This window comes from Oncorhynchus tshawytscha, unplaced genomic scaffold (genome assembly GCF_018296145.1).
Source record: "Oncorhynchus tshawytscha isolate Ot180627B unplaced genomic scaffold, Otsh_v2.0 Un_contig_7084_pilon_pilon, whole genome shotgun sequence".
NCBI lineage: Eukaryota > Metazoa > Chordata > Actinopteri > Salmoniformes > Salmonidae > Oncorhynchus > Oncorhynchus tshawytscha.
In genome coordinates, this window is record NW_024609386.1 from 67,519 (window position 1) to 81,466 (window position 13,948).

A 13,948-nucleotide genomic window follows, 5' to 3' on the forward strand; every position below is an offset into this window, starting at 1 on the left:
CCCCCATCACCCATCAGTAACACAACTGCTCGCTTGCTCACTGTCACATCTAAGTGAACAATTGGCTGTCCCGTCCAACCCTGAGACTGATCCCAGAGGAAGACACCATGCTGCACAGCAGGGCTGCATAACAAGCTTATAGACAAGTTCCCTTCTCACTGATAACATAGCAAGTGTAGACCTACAATATGTTGAAATAAATACCATCTACCATCTAACATAATAAGCTCTGTTGTAGATGAAATAACCACTTTTATTAAGCTCCATCTCAAAGACAATATTGTTTGGTATGTCAGTGTCATACCCAACAACGGTCCAACATACACAACCGTAAACATATAGTAGTACTGTAATGCTTAGCTCGGGGTCAAGAAGGAAGTTGCCTTACTTCAGAGAGAGGTCATGACATCAAAACTGATGTCAATGTCTCGTTTACTCTGTCAATTTAAAGCATGTCCACAGCTATTTGTATATTCAAGTATATAGCCCACATGTGTTTCTTTTTATGTGGCTTGACCCACTTGCTTTTAGCATCCCAAATCCTATTGTAAACATAAGGGGATTTAGGTTTTAGCGATAGTGAGTGTAGCCCCTAAAATCCCCTCAAAATCCCCATAAAACCCCTCACTCACTCAATGAATACAAATACATTCACTGAATGATCTGCTGTATAGTCTTGATTAATTACATTTCTCCACTTGAAATGAATGCCACTTGATTAAATATGTTTTGCATGTTGATCAATGTAATAGACAAGCAGAATATTTTTTGTTTGTAAATTCGTGCATTCAAAAACATGAGTAATTTTCAAAGGCCAACAGAATAGCCAATTCAATACATGACTATAGGGACAGACAAGCCTAGGATGGGTACAGTACAGTGTCTTTGCCACAGGAGTAGATCATATAATGAATTCATTGCAGATACCATGAAACCCTATGTTTGCAAATGAATGGAGATTTGCCTAGTAGTAAACCTATTACATATCTAAATATTTTGATGTTTATTTGCTCTGACAAACACATTCAGTATGTCAACTGTCAGATTATCGAATTCCCCCAAAGCAGTCTAAAAGCCTGAAATAAACAGCATTTTACGGATTATCCTCCCAAGCTTTAACTGGGATATTCATGGGATCTGAATGTGGTGTACTGTAGTGACCATGCTTTCCCAATATGGAATGGGGTGTACTGTAGTGACCATGCTTTCCCAATATAGAATGGGGTGTACTGTAGTGACCATGCTTTCCCAATATAGAATGGGGTGTACTGTAGTGACCATGCTTTCCCAATATAGAATGGGGTGTACTGTATTTACCATGCTTTCCCAATATGGAATGGGGTGTACTGTATTTACCATGCTTTACCAATATGGAATGGGGTGTACTGTATTGACCATGCTTTCCCAATATGGAATTGGGGTGTACTGTATTTACCATGCTTTCCCAATATGGAATGTGGTGTACTGTATTTACCATGCTTTCCCAATATGGAATGTGGTGTACTGTATTTACCATGCTTTCCCAATATGGAATGTGGTGTACTGTATTTACCATGCTTTCCCAATATGGAATGTGGTGTACTGTATTTACCATGCTTTCCCAATATGGAATGGGGTGTCCACATACTGTACATTGACATAGAATACTGAATACAAATTGACTTGGGGTTGGGTCAATTCCTCCAAAAATGACTTCACAATTGTGTTAGGTAGTTGGGTAAATGTATAATGTAGTTGGGTCAAAGTCATGGGATCTTGGTGCACACATACAATATTCAGTCAATTCTCAAATCTGTAGTCTGATCTAATCCTGTCAAATATGACATTTCAGCGCGTTGTGGAGTCCAACGTAGATTTCTCGGTGTCAGAAAGTGTTCATGGCTGTCCATCCTGTCAGGCTTGGATGCCATTTACATTCCAAATGTTGACATTTCGGGAGAAACACATCACTTTATGATGGATCTGAGATGGAAAAATCCCTAATCCCTTTGATTCAAAGCAAATGGAAAATGTAAACGGCATTCCAAGTAATGTGGCAGATTAGGAGATAAAGAGCTTTGCTATCAGAGCCTGAAATAACAAGTCATTTGAATACAGTAATTCCCAAGTAATTTACCCTGAATTAGAGATCACCATCCTCCACCAAGACTGCTTCTGTATACACACTTCTTCCTAATAATGCTCTTCATTTCACTGGTGAGGTGTCCGTCCGCAGTATGTTCACAAACTATGACCTATTTGGTTTGCTGACCCAAAAATACAGAAGGCTGTTTTAAAAATCTAAGAGTTGCTATAAGGATAAATACATTTACATAATTTAGCAGAAGCTCTCATGCAAAGAAATTTACAGTAGTGAGTGCATGGGACTCGAACCCACAACCCTGGGGTTGCAAACACCATGCTCTACCAATTGACCCACACGGGACCTCATACAATGCATTATATTAAATCTACTTGAATTATTCAACCCTGCCTCTCCCATGTGTTCTACAATTGCAGTAGCTACAGTAATGAACTTTCAATTGGTTTTTAAGACGTCCCATCCATCTCGTCTAGACCCAGACCTTTGAAGGGTGTAAACAACGCAATGGTAGTCACTTTGCGATTGGCTGGGATAAGCGTGTGCGTACCCGGTGGGTGGAGCTAAAGGGGTGTGAAAGAAATGACCACAAATGTCCAATTTCTGCAGTTTGCATGACGTTTGTTGTAGCTATGAAATTCTCGCGTGGCTAATGTTCGGCGAATATATTCCGATTTGATTTATAGTCTATCCGCGTTTGGCAAGGAAGCTCGCACGGCACGATCCATTGACGGCTCAGTGTTGGCAATTTATCATCATTCTCTTCTTTGAACTTTTCCACTTTCTCTAGCTAAATTAGGTTGTTAATATATGTAGCAAACATATTTCTTTTCGCTTAATAATGCAGGTATGCATTTAACTGGCTATATCGTTTTGTAGAATGCATGAAAATGCATCTTACTGAGTAATCGACCATGTTTTGGTTTGATTGTCAGCTAGCTAACATGATACGTGTTATTTAGCTAGCCTAGCAGAAGCAGGGATTTGACTGCGTACCCTGTCCTGTCAGCTAGCTTGCTGTCTTTCCAGTGCGCTTGGCATTCCATAGTACACCTTGGGAATAAATAGCACCAACATGTATGCAAGTCGCAAGAGGAAAAAGCCTCAGAGAAGGTACAGTCACGTTAGGTAACTGATCGCCGCTACAACAGCATAGCCAGCTAGTTAGGGGTTGTAGACAAAGTTATGTCACTACTAGTCTAGTGCATGTTAAGTATGCCACATCAGTGTGCAGAATTAGGATGCCTTGTGAGTGACAGTTCAATTGTAGTACTGTTATTATGTTCATGGAATAGGGTTGACTGACAGACTCCCTAGTCTGATTTGTATGAGGTCTGAATGAGGTACAGAAAGAAGCATGTTTAAACCTTGGACAATGATATTTCTTTCTGTGGACTCCATGAGTTGCATTCATTCACACTTTCGTAAACATACAGTATCTACCATTTAGGCTACATAACAAGACCGAGGAATATCATCACATGAGACATTGATGGCAGACATTCTCCTCCTCGTAGTGTGAAGCCACCTCCAGAAGGAGCCAAATCAAACCCTTCCAAGAGGCACCGGGAACGCCTGAATGGGGAGTTGGACAGGCTGGCCAGTCTGCTTCCTTACCCCCAGGATGTCATCTCCAAGCTGGACAAACTGACCATCCTCAGGCTTTGTGTCAGCTACCTGCGTGCCAAGAGCTTTTTCAATGGTAAGGCATGATCATAACACACCCTATTGTCCATATTTAGGGTTGGATTATGTTAAGATATTATCGCTATGGATCTGACTACTGTCTGATTTTAATTTTTAAAACTTGTATTTAACTAGGCAAGTCAGTTAAGAACACATTCTTATTTACGATGACGGCCTAGGAACAGTGGTTAACTGCCTTTTTCAGGGGCAGAACGACATATTTTTACCTTGTCAGCTCAGGGATTCGATCTAGCAACTGGCCCAACGCTCTAACCACTAGGCTACCTGCTGTCCTGATCAACTATATCAGTCACTATCAACTACTGTGGTGTCTGGGAGGCAGTGGCTAGATCTCTCTCTCTCTCTCTCGCTTGTCGCTCTCTCTCTCTCTCAAGAAAGGGAGGACTCTTTGAAATAACAGGATGCCATCAGGGTGTGTGAAATCCTGTGGAAAGTAACATATAAATGTGTAATCTTGTGATCTGTCTTAGCGGAAGTGCTGCAACAATAGATAGTTTTCTAGTATTAACCACATACATTATTAAAGGGTTCTGAGGGATCTGCCAAGGGAAAACTGTGACCACATCCTCCCCCTTGCAGGACATTATGTTTGCATCTCAAATGGCACCCTATTCGGGTCAAAAGTAGTGAACTATATAGGGTAAAAGGTGCTGTTTGGGATGCAGACTAGGCTGTTTGGACTCTAAGAAAGTGGGGCTGTGACGATACCCGTATTGCAGTATTTTTTCCATGGCAAAAATGAAAACTCGAAGTAAACTCTTTGGTAATTTTAAAACCTGCTGTATGTAAAGTAGTGGCTATAGCTTGGAAAATAAATACATGTGACTCTGGATGACAACATAATGATGTTTGTTTCCAACATTAAGGCTTTGTTTTGTTTCCTTGCCATGATACTAACGAATATTGCGATACTGGTATCGTCCCGGTTTGAGTATCCATCCTCGGGACCCGCACTCGGCTGTTTGGACCCGCACTCGGCTGTTTGGACCCCCACTCGGCTGTTTGGACCCCCACTCGGCTGTTTGGACCCCCACTCGGCTGTTTGGACCCCCACTCGGCTGTTTGGACCCCCACTCGGCTGTTTGGACCCCCACTCGGCTGTTTGGACCCCCACTCGGCTGTTTGGACCCGCACTCGGCTGTTTGGACCTCCACTCAGTTGTTGAAAACAAACTGAAATATCACATTTACATAATTATTCAGACCTTTGTACTTTGTTGAAGCAACTTTGGCAGCCTCTAGTCTTCTTGACACTACAAGATTGGCACACCGATATTTGGGGAGTTTCACCCATTCTTCTCTATAGATTCCCTCAAGCTCTGTCAGGTTGGATGGGTAGCGTCGCTGCACAGCTATTTTCAAGTCCTTCCAGAGATGTTTGATCGTGTTCAAGTCCGGACTCTGGCTGTGCCACTCAAGCACATTCAGAGACTTGTCCCGAAGCCACTCCTGCGTTGTCTTAACTGTGTGCTTAGGGTCGTTGTCCTGTTGGAAGGTGAACGTTCGCCCCAGTCTGAGGTCCTGAGCGCTCTGGAGCAGGTTTTCATCAAGGAACTCTCTATACTTTGCTCCGTTCATCTTTCCCTCAATTCTGACCAGCCTCCCAGTCCCTGCCACTGAAAAACATCCCCACAGCATGATGCTGCCACCACCATGTTTCACCGTAGGGATGGTGCCAGGTTTCCTCCAGACTTCCTCCAGCTTGGCATTCAGGCCAGAGATTTCAATCTTGGTTTCATCAGACCAGAGAATCTTGTTTCCCATGGTCTGAGAGTCTTTAGGTGCTGCATACGGGGTATTTGGAAATAGCCACGGGATGCTTTTTCTATACCGACAATACAGATTAAACTATTTATTTGAAGTGTTTCAATACATTTTAATATTTGTAGCAAATGTTTTTTATTAAATGCCTGCAGTCAACTTGTGCAATACCTTAGGAGATGAAGCAGATTGTGTTCTTCATTTCACCAGTCACATTATTGTACATTATGAAGCTCACCATAGTTCCCCAGAACAGTTGAGCCAGTCACATTATTGTACATTATGAAGCTCACCGTAGTTCCCCAGAACAGTTGAACCAGTCACATTATTGTACATTATGAAGCTCACCATAGTTCCCCAGAACAGTTGAACCAGTCACATTATTGTACATTATGAAGCTCACCGTAGTTCCCCAGAACAGTTGAACCAGTCACCTGTTTGTTTGGAAATGGCACAACAGGAGGAAACGGGAGCAGGTGAGTCCAGCTGTGTGTTGACATGAACCTGTTTTATATTGAATGTCAGTAGAGTGATCAGGGACGTGCAACTATAGCTTTCCTTCACAGGAAAAACATTAGTGCAACACATTCGGCAGAAAATAGCTTCATTTTCATCAGATGGCAGCAGAAATGCCACCCAGTACATGAGCTTACAATGAAAAAGCAAGGTATGTTTTGCAAAAACTATGCATAGCCATCATATTTCTAATATTATATAAAGAATGTAGCAAGCTAAATTTCCTCATGTTTTGTTTAAAGTTCATCTGGCATTTTAAAGGTGGAAAATGGCTGGCTACACTGAGAAAAGTACCAGAGAACAGTAGCTCCACATCAGTCAGAGTGCTGTCTGCTGATAGAATGATGGAGAACAGTAGCTACACATCAGTCAGAGTGCTGTCTGCTGATAGAATGATGGAGAACAGTAGCTGATAGAATGATGGAGAACAGTAGCTCCATCAGTCAGTGCTGTCTGCTGATAGAATGATGGAGAACAGTAGCTACACATCAGTCAGAGCGCTGTCTGCTGATAGAATGATGGAGAACAGTAGCTCCACATCAGTCAGTGCTGTCTGCTGATAGAATGATGGAGAACAGTAGCTCCACATCAGTCAGAGCGCTGTCTGCTGATAGAATGCCCATTCCTGAATTCTCATCTGAGTGGAGAAGTGCAACTGAAGCACAAAATTAGTCTAATGCAGAGCAGAAATTACAATAAGATCCATTTTACATCTGCATTTACAGAACGCGGGAAGATCTTTCTAAAGAGTTCAAAATTCTGTGTAAACGTGACCCCGAAGTTTAACTTGCTACTTAATCTAATTAATAAGGTGATGGGTCATCATATTGTTTTAGCTTTCTGCCATGTTTGAGAAGTCAGTCCTTTGAATGAGTTATCTGTACAGCTGGCACTGCTATCTTTTCATTTCCTTGTTTTTTTCTCCTCCGTTCTCAGCCGTCTTCTCCTTCCCCCTATTCTCCGAGCAGAGCAGGCAGGTCCGTTGCCCTAGCGACTCCAGACTCCACACAGACACAGCATGTAGCCTACACATGCTGCTCCAGAGCCTGTACTGTTCTTCCTTCAGACAAGCATGTGTCAAAACGTTGTTCATTTGCACAATGTCTCTCGTTCACAATCACTTGGAAATGTCAAAAAACCTTCGGTAGTGCCTACCTATGTACGTGTAACTTTACGAGATGGATTGCCTGTCTTTGCAATTTATTTATTTTCATTTGCGCTCATTAGAATATTTAGCTAGCAGCCTCCATTGAAATTTGTGTGCTAATTTTGTTGGCATTCTGTTAATGGACGCCTGTTTGTTTTTTTTGGCACCTCCTTGTGTACTAATAAGCCTGTAGTACTGTTTATCTCTGTATGCGAGAAGGACTGTATGACGACATGAATATCTTGATACTGCCCAACCCTAAAAGGTTCCTTCTTGACAAGAAGACATAATAAAGGGTAAGAATACGAACAAGGTAAATGGCTCAGTAGAATAGAATACATTTTTATACACTGCTCAAAAAAATTAAAGGGAACACTTAAACAACACGATGTAACTCCAAGTCAATCACACTTCTGTGAAATCAAACTGTCCACTTAGGAAGCAACACTGATTGACAATAAATTGCACATGCTGTTGTGCAAATGGAATAGACAACAGGTGGAAATTATAGGCAATTAGCAAGACACCCCCAATAAAGGAGTGGTTCTGCAGGTGGGTTCTGCATGAGACGGAGTCTACAACCCACACAAGTGGCTCAGGTAGTGCAGCTCATCCAGGATGGCACATCAATGCGAGCTGTGGCAAGAATGTTTGCTGTGTCTGTCAGCGTAGTGTCCAGAGCATGGAGGCGCTACCAGGAGACAGGCCAGTACATCAGGAGACGTGGAGGAGGCCGTAGGAGGGCAACAACCCAGCAGCAGGACCGCTACCTCTGCCTTTGTGCAAGGAGGAGCAGAGGGAGCACTGCCAGAGCCCTGCAAAATGACCTCCAGCAGGCCACAAATGTGTATGTGTCTGTTCAAACGGTCAGAAACAGACTCCATGAGGGCCAGAGAACACCAAGATTGGCAAATTCGCCACTGGCGCCCTGTACTCTTCACAGATGAAAGCAGGTTCACACTGAGCACATGTGACGACGTGACAGTCTGGAGACGCCATGGAGAACGTTCTGCTGCCTGCAACATCCTCCAGCATGACCGGTTTGGCAGTGGGTCAGTCATGGTGTGGGGTGGCATTTCTTGGGGGGGCCGCACAGCCCTCCATGTGCTCGCCAGAGGTAGCCTGACTGCCATTAGGTGAGATGAGAGATGAGATGAGATCCTCAGACCCCTTGTGAGACCATATGCTGGTGTGGTTGGCCGTGGGTTCCTCCTAATGCAAGACAATGCTAGACCTCATGTGGCTGGAGTGTGTCAGCAGTTCCTGCAAGAGGAAGGCATTGATGCTATGGACTGGCCCGCCCGTTCCCCAGACCTGAATCCAATTGAGCACATCTGGGACATCATGTCTCGCTCCATCCACCAACGCCACGTTGCACCACAGACTGTCCAGGAGTTGGCGGATGCTTTAGTCCAGGTCTGGGAGGAGACCCCTCAGGAGGCCACCTCATCAGGAGCATGCCCAGGCTTTGTAGGGAGGTCATACAGGCACGTGGAGGCCACACACACTACTGAGCCTCATTTTGACTTGTTTTAAGGACATTACATCAAAGTTGGATCAGCCTGTAGTGTGGTTTTCCACTTTAATTTTGAGAGTGACTCCAAATCCAGACCTCCATGGGTTGATAAATTTGATTTCCATTGATCATTTGTGTGATTTTGTTGTCAGCACATTCAACTATGTAAAGAAAAAAGTATTTAATAAGAATATTTCATTCATTCAGATCTAGGATGTGTTATTTTAGTGTTCCCTTTATTTTTTTGAGCAGTGTATAAGTATAATACAGGAAGGCACAACTTATAGTCCGATATTTAAACATGCATTAGGGATGGGGGTTTAAATTGTACATTCAATCCAACATTTGCAGAACCACAAAAAAAGCAAGGAAGCTGAAAAATGTAGACTGATTTGAATGTATTGCTTAGAACTTGTAGGCTATTAGTTGTCTGAGATGTAAACATTTAGCCTTCATCTTTACACGGTCTTCCCTTGGGGAGCCCTTTATATTTTGAGTGACTCAACAATTCAATTAGCTTGACTTGCATGAGGAAAAAGTCAGCAGAATAAAATGTTCTACTGTTATTTTAGTTTCCTCTGAGACCTGCTAGCAGCCAGGATTCCTGGCCTTTGTGTTGTGTTGCTGCCTGCTGCTGCTGTGGTGCTTTGTGTAATCGGCAGAGTTCCTAGACTCCCAAGGGGAGGGGAGAGGGGGGTGTTTGCTTGAGTAATCTATATTAGAACAGACTTGTTGAACTCTTGACTCCACAGACTCCTGAGGAGGGTTATAAAACAGTGGTCTCCTGCATCCCAAATGGCACTCTATTCCCTGTTCAGTGCACTACGCTTGCCAAGGGCATGGGCTCTGGTCAAAAGTATTTCACTATAGGGAATGGGATGCCATTTGGGGTGCAGAGTGTTTGATAGTCTGTAGTATGAGCCAACAACTAAACTTTGACTTGTTTAGATGAGTGAGAAGTGTTGACTCGGCTCTGATAAGGGGATGGGTGTAGGTTGATGTGAACCAGAGGTGAAGGGGGATTATTTTGGCCATCGTATGAGAATACAATCAAGATTGTGGACAGGTCGTCATTGTAAATAAGAAAACATTCTTAAATGACTTACCTGTATGAATAAAGGGGGAGAAATAATTGTGGTTGCAGACTTCCTGAGTTATTCTGCTGCGGGGATGGGACTGCCTGAGAGGACGTCATTCTACTGCGGGGATGGGCAAGTCCTCGGGGGCCTGATTGGTGTCACACGTTTACTCCAGCCTTAGCTAACACACCTGACTCCAATAATCAACTAATCATGATCATCAGTTTATAATGTAATTAGTTTAATCAACTGTGTTTGCTAGACGGGGAGAAAGTGTGACACCATTCTGGCCCTGAGGACTTTGAGTTCCCTATCCACGTTCTACTGGCACAACTCTCCAACTGTAGCTAGGCTATAGGGCCCGACCAGCACAGTTGGGGTCTGTTCTCTTAATCACACTGAAACATAAGGCATCACACTGCACCATCTATCTGAAGATGATTTGCCGTTGCCTAGCCTATATGGCTACTACACTACACACAAATAGAATAACATTTTTGGTTGATTTAAAATGCCCATCAAATTCTCTTCCACAGGAACAACTAGTACCATTAGGTCTATCTCACATTATTGTGAATGGGTCTCTGTCTGTAGTGATGCACTGTAACTGGTTCCTCTGCATTCCTTCAGTGTGTGATGGAAATCCTCTATGGGACAGCAACCTTAATCTTGATTTTATTGTGTTGCAGTGACCCTACAATCCACAGCCTCCCAGCGCCCAGAGAGTAATGTTCTGAAGAAGAAAGAACTTCACGTTCCAGAGGGAGAGCTCTTACTACAGGTTAGTGGGGTCTATTCAGTAGCCTGTTACTACAGGTTAGTGGGGTCTATTCGGTAGCCTGTTACTACAGGTTAGTGGGGTCTATTCGGTAGCCTGTTACTACAGGTTAGTGGGGTCTATTCGGTAGCCTGTTACTACAGGTTAGTGGGGTCTATTCAGTAGCCTGTTACTACAGGTTAGTGGGGTCTATTCAGTAGCCTGTTACTACAGGTTAGTGGGGTCTATTCAGTAGCCTGTTACTACAGGTTAGTGGGGTCTATTCAGTAGCCTGTTACTACAGGTTAGTGGGGTCTATTCAGTAGCCTGTTACTACAGGTTAGTGGGGTCTATTCAGTAGCCTGTTACTACAGGTTAGTGGGGTCTATTCAGTAGCCTGTTACTACAGGTTAGTGGGGTCTATTCAGTAGCCTGTTACTACAGGTTAGTGGGGTCTATTCAGTAGCCTGTTACTACAGGTTAGTGGGGTCTATTCAGTAGCCACCCTGTCTGTTACTACAGGTTAGTGGGGTCTATTCAGTAGCCACCCTGCCTGTTACTACAGGTTAGTGGGGTCTATTCAATAGCCACCCTGCCTGTTACTACAGGTTAGTGGGGTCTATTCAGTAGCCACCCTGCCTGTTACTACAGGTTAGTGGGGTCTATTCAGTAGCCACCCTGTCTGTTACCATAGCACTCCAGGGCCTGTATTCATGATAAAATAATAACTCTATTAATCCCACAAAGAGCCTGTATTCATGATAAGGTAAGTACTTTATTAATCCCACACAGGGTACATTTGATTGCACCAGCCAATACATACCCTAATAAAACACAACAAAGGAGAAACCGATATTAAAAGCAGCACATATTTTTGTCGTCTCAGAGTAGGAGTGCTGATCTAGGATCAGTTTGTCCTTTTTTTTTTGATCTTAACGAGTAAGCTTACATTAACAGGACGTACCTGTTCCCTGATCAGTTCCCTGATCTTACATTGGAAAGTTATTGGTTGAATTGGGATGAACTGCAGTTGAACCACACCATGCAGGGCCATGTGGCATGTTAGCTTTTCCTGTCCAAATAATTCCAGAGTTAATCATATACTGTTGCGTATCTGATCCTTGAACTGTCTGATCTTTGAACTGACTCTACATGGAATAGGGTAGATACAAACACAATTGCTGCTTCCCAAATGGAACCCTATTCCCTGTATAGTGCACTACTTTTGACCAAATGCAACTTATTCCTTAAAAAAATTTTGATTTTATTATTTCCAACAATACAAAACTTACTTTACCTTTATTTAACTAGGAAAGTCAGTTAAGAACAAATTCTTATTTACAATGACGGCCTAGGAACAGTGGGTTAACTGCCTGTTCAGGGGCAGAACGACAGATTTTGTACCTTGTAAGTTCAAATCCCCGAGCTGACAACCTTTTGGTTACTAGTCCAATGCTCTAACCACTAGGCTACCCTGCCGCCCATACATACATACCCATACAAACGACAACATCACACAAACAGACTATATCACACCTGCTGAGACAGACCCACACACCCCCATCACTCTCCACCACATGGCCTCAAACTGCACCATTTTGTTTCTCTGAGTCGCCCACACACTTTCAACATTTAGATAATAAAGAATTTGACCTTTCCATTGTGTTAAGAGGATTGGTTGATTTTCCTGCTTTTAAGCATGTTTTTTTCAAGATGAATGACGAGGGTGCAGTGTGAGAACCTATCGGTTATCTCACTGCACCCTCATATGCCATGTTTGAAATATGCAGACAGATGGATTAAAATAAATTTACATTGTAATAATTCTGACAGCCAACATTCTAACTCCGCCCATAACTTTAGTCTTTAGAACATTCCCAGAAAGCATGGAATATTGAGTCATACTTTTTGACCAAATGTATTGCAATACATAGGGAATAGGGTGCCATTTGGGACACAGACAAAACTCTATAGGCCTTTCAGTTCCTTTGACATTTCACATTTTGCTGTTTGCTCTTTATAGCTGTAGGCCTACTTCATATGACCACATGTAGTCTAGATGTGTGTAAACATGTATACTAAACACATATAAAGGCAACAATTGCAAAGATTTTACCGAGTTACAGTTCATATAAGGAAATCAGTCAACTGAAATAAATTCATTAGGCCCTAATCTATGGATTTCACATGACTGGACAGGGGTGGAGCCGTGGGTGGGCCTGGGATCGTCCAAGTGGATGGGACTTACTGCCAAATTCTCTAAAATGACATTGCAGGCAGCTTATGGTAGAGAAATGAACATTCAATGATCTGGCAACAGCTCAAGTGGACATTCCTGCAGTCAGCATGCCAATTACACGCTCCCTCAAAACTTGATACATCTGTGGTGTTGTGTGACAAAACTGCACCTTTTTAAAGTGGACTTTTATTGTCCCCAGCAGAAGGTGCACCTGGGTAATGATGCTGTTTAATCTGCTTCTTGATATGCCACACTTGTCAGGTGGATGGATTATCTTGGCACAGGAGAAATGCTCACTAACAGGGATGATTTTATTTCAGCTCATGAAACATAGGATCATCACTTTACATGTTGCGTTTATATTTTTGTTCAGTGTATAACGGTATACTAGTCCGTTCTATTCCTCTCTCCTCTCAGGTGTTGAATGGCTTTGTTCTGGTCGTCACGGCTGGTGGCACAATCTTCTATGCATCCTCCACCATCCAGGACTACCTGGGCTTTCACCAGGTAAAGGCTCTTTAACCTCTCTATAAATGTAGTCTGGCTGACCCCAGCTCTCAGAGTCTTCCTGAGACTGGAATGGCTGCTTTGATGTGTCAGCACGAAGCATCAATAGTGAAGGGTTGGCTATCCCCATTTCAAATTGAATGAATCATGATCTATTTTTTATTTTTTTACATAGGACCACCCTTCAGCTTCCAGCCACCCCTTCAGGGATAAGCAAAAACACACTGTAGCTAGCACAAACCTTCGGAGTTTGGACATCGTTTGCCGCTAACATGATGAATAGGGTGCATAAAACATCACACACATTTTCCAAACGTTATAAAAACCCTTCTACACTAAAATGAGTGACACATAGAGAACTGCAACTTGTTAAACGTTACGATCTTGTGGCTAGCAATCAGCAACTAACGTTAGCTAGCATTGTTCAGCCCATAGAAACCCAGACAGCTAATAACTTTAGCTTGCTGCCTATCAAATCAATCTGCCAGCTAATCAAATGTATGTTTTATTTCAAATTGAACTAATTCGCTAATTATAGGCTGAACATTTCCTTAACCCACTAAAGTTATTCATTTTCCTTCTTGGATGTCTTCGATTTACATAGAATCCATGCAAGATTCACATTTCTCTACTAGCTAGC

General features: G+C 42.8%; 1 pseudogene; it reads left to right on the plus strand.

The window, feature by feature from the left end:
• The first annotated feature begins 3,152 nt into the window (after window positions 1-3,152).
• Window positions 3,153-13,948, plus strand: part of LOC112241301 — a 28,611-nt pseudogene continuing 17,815 nt past the window's right edge.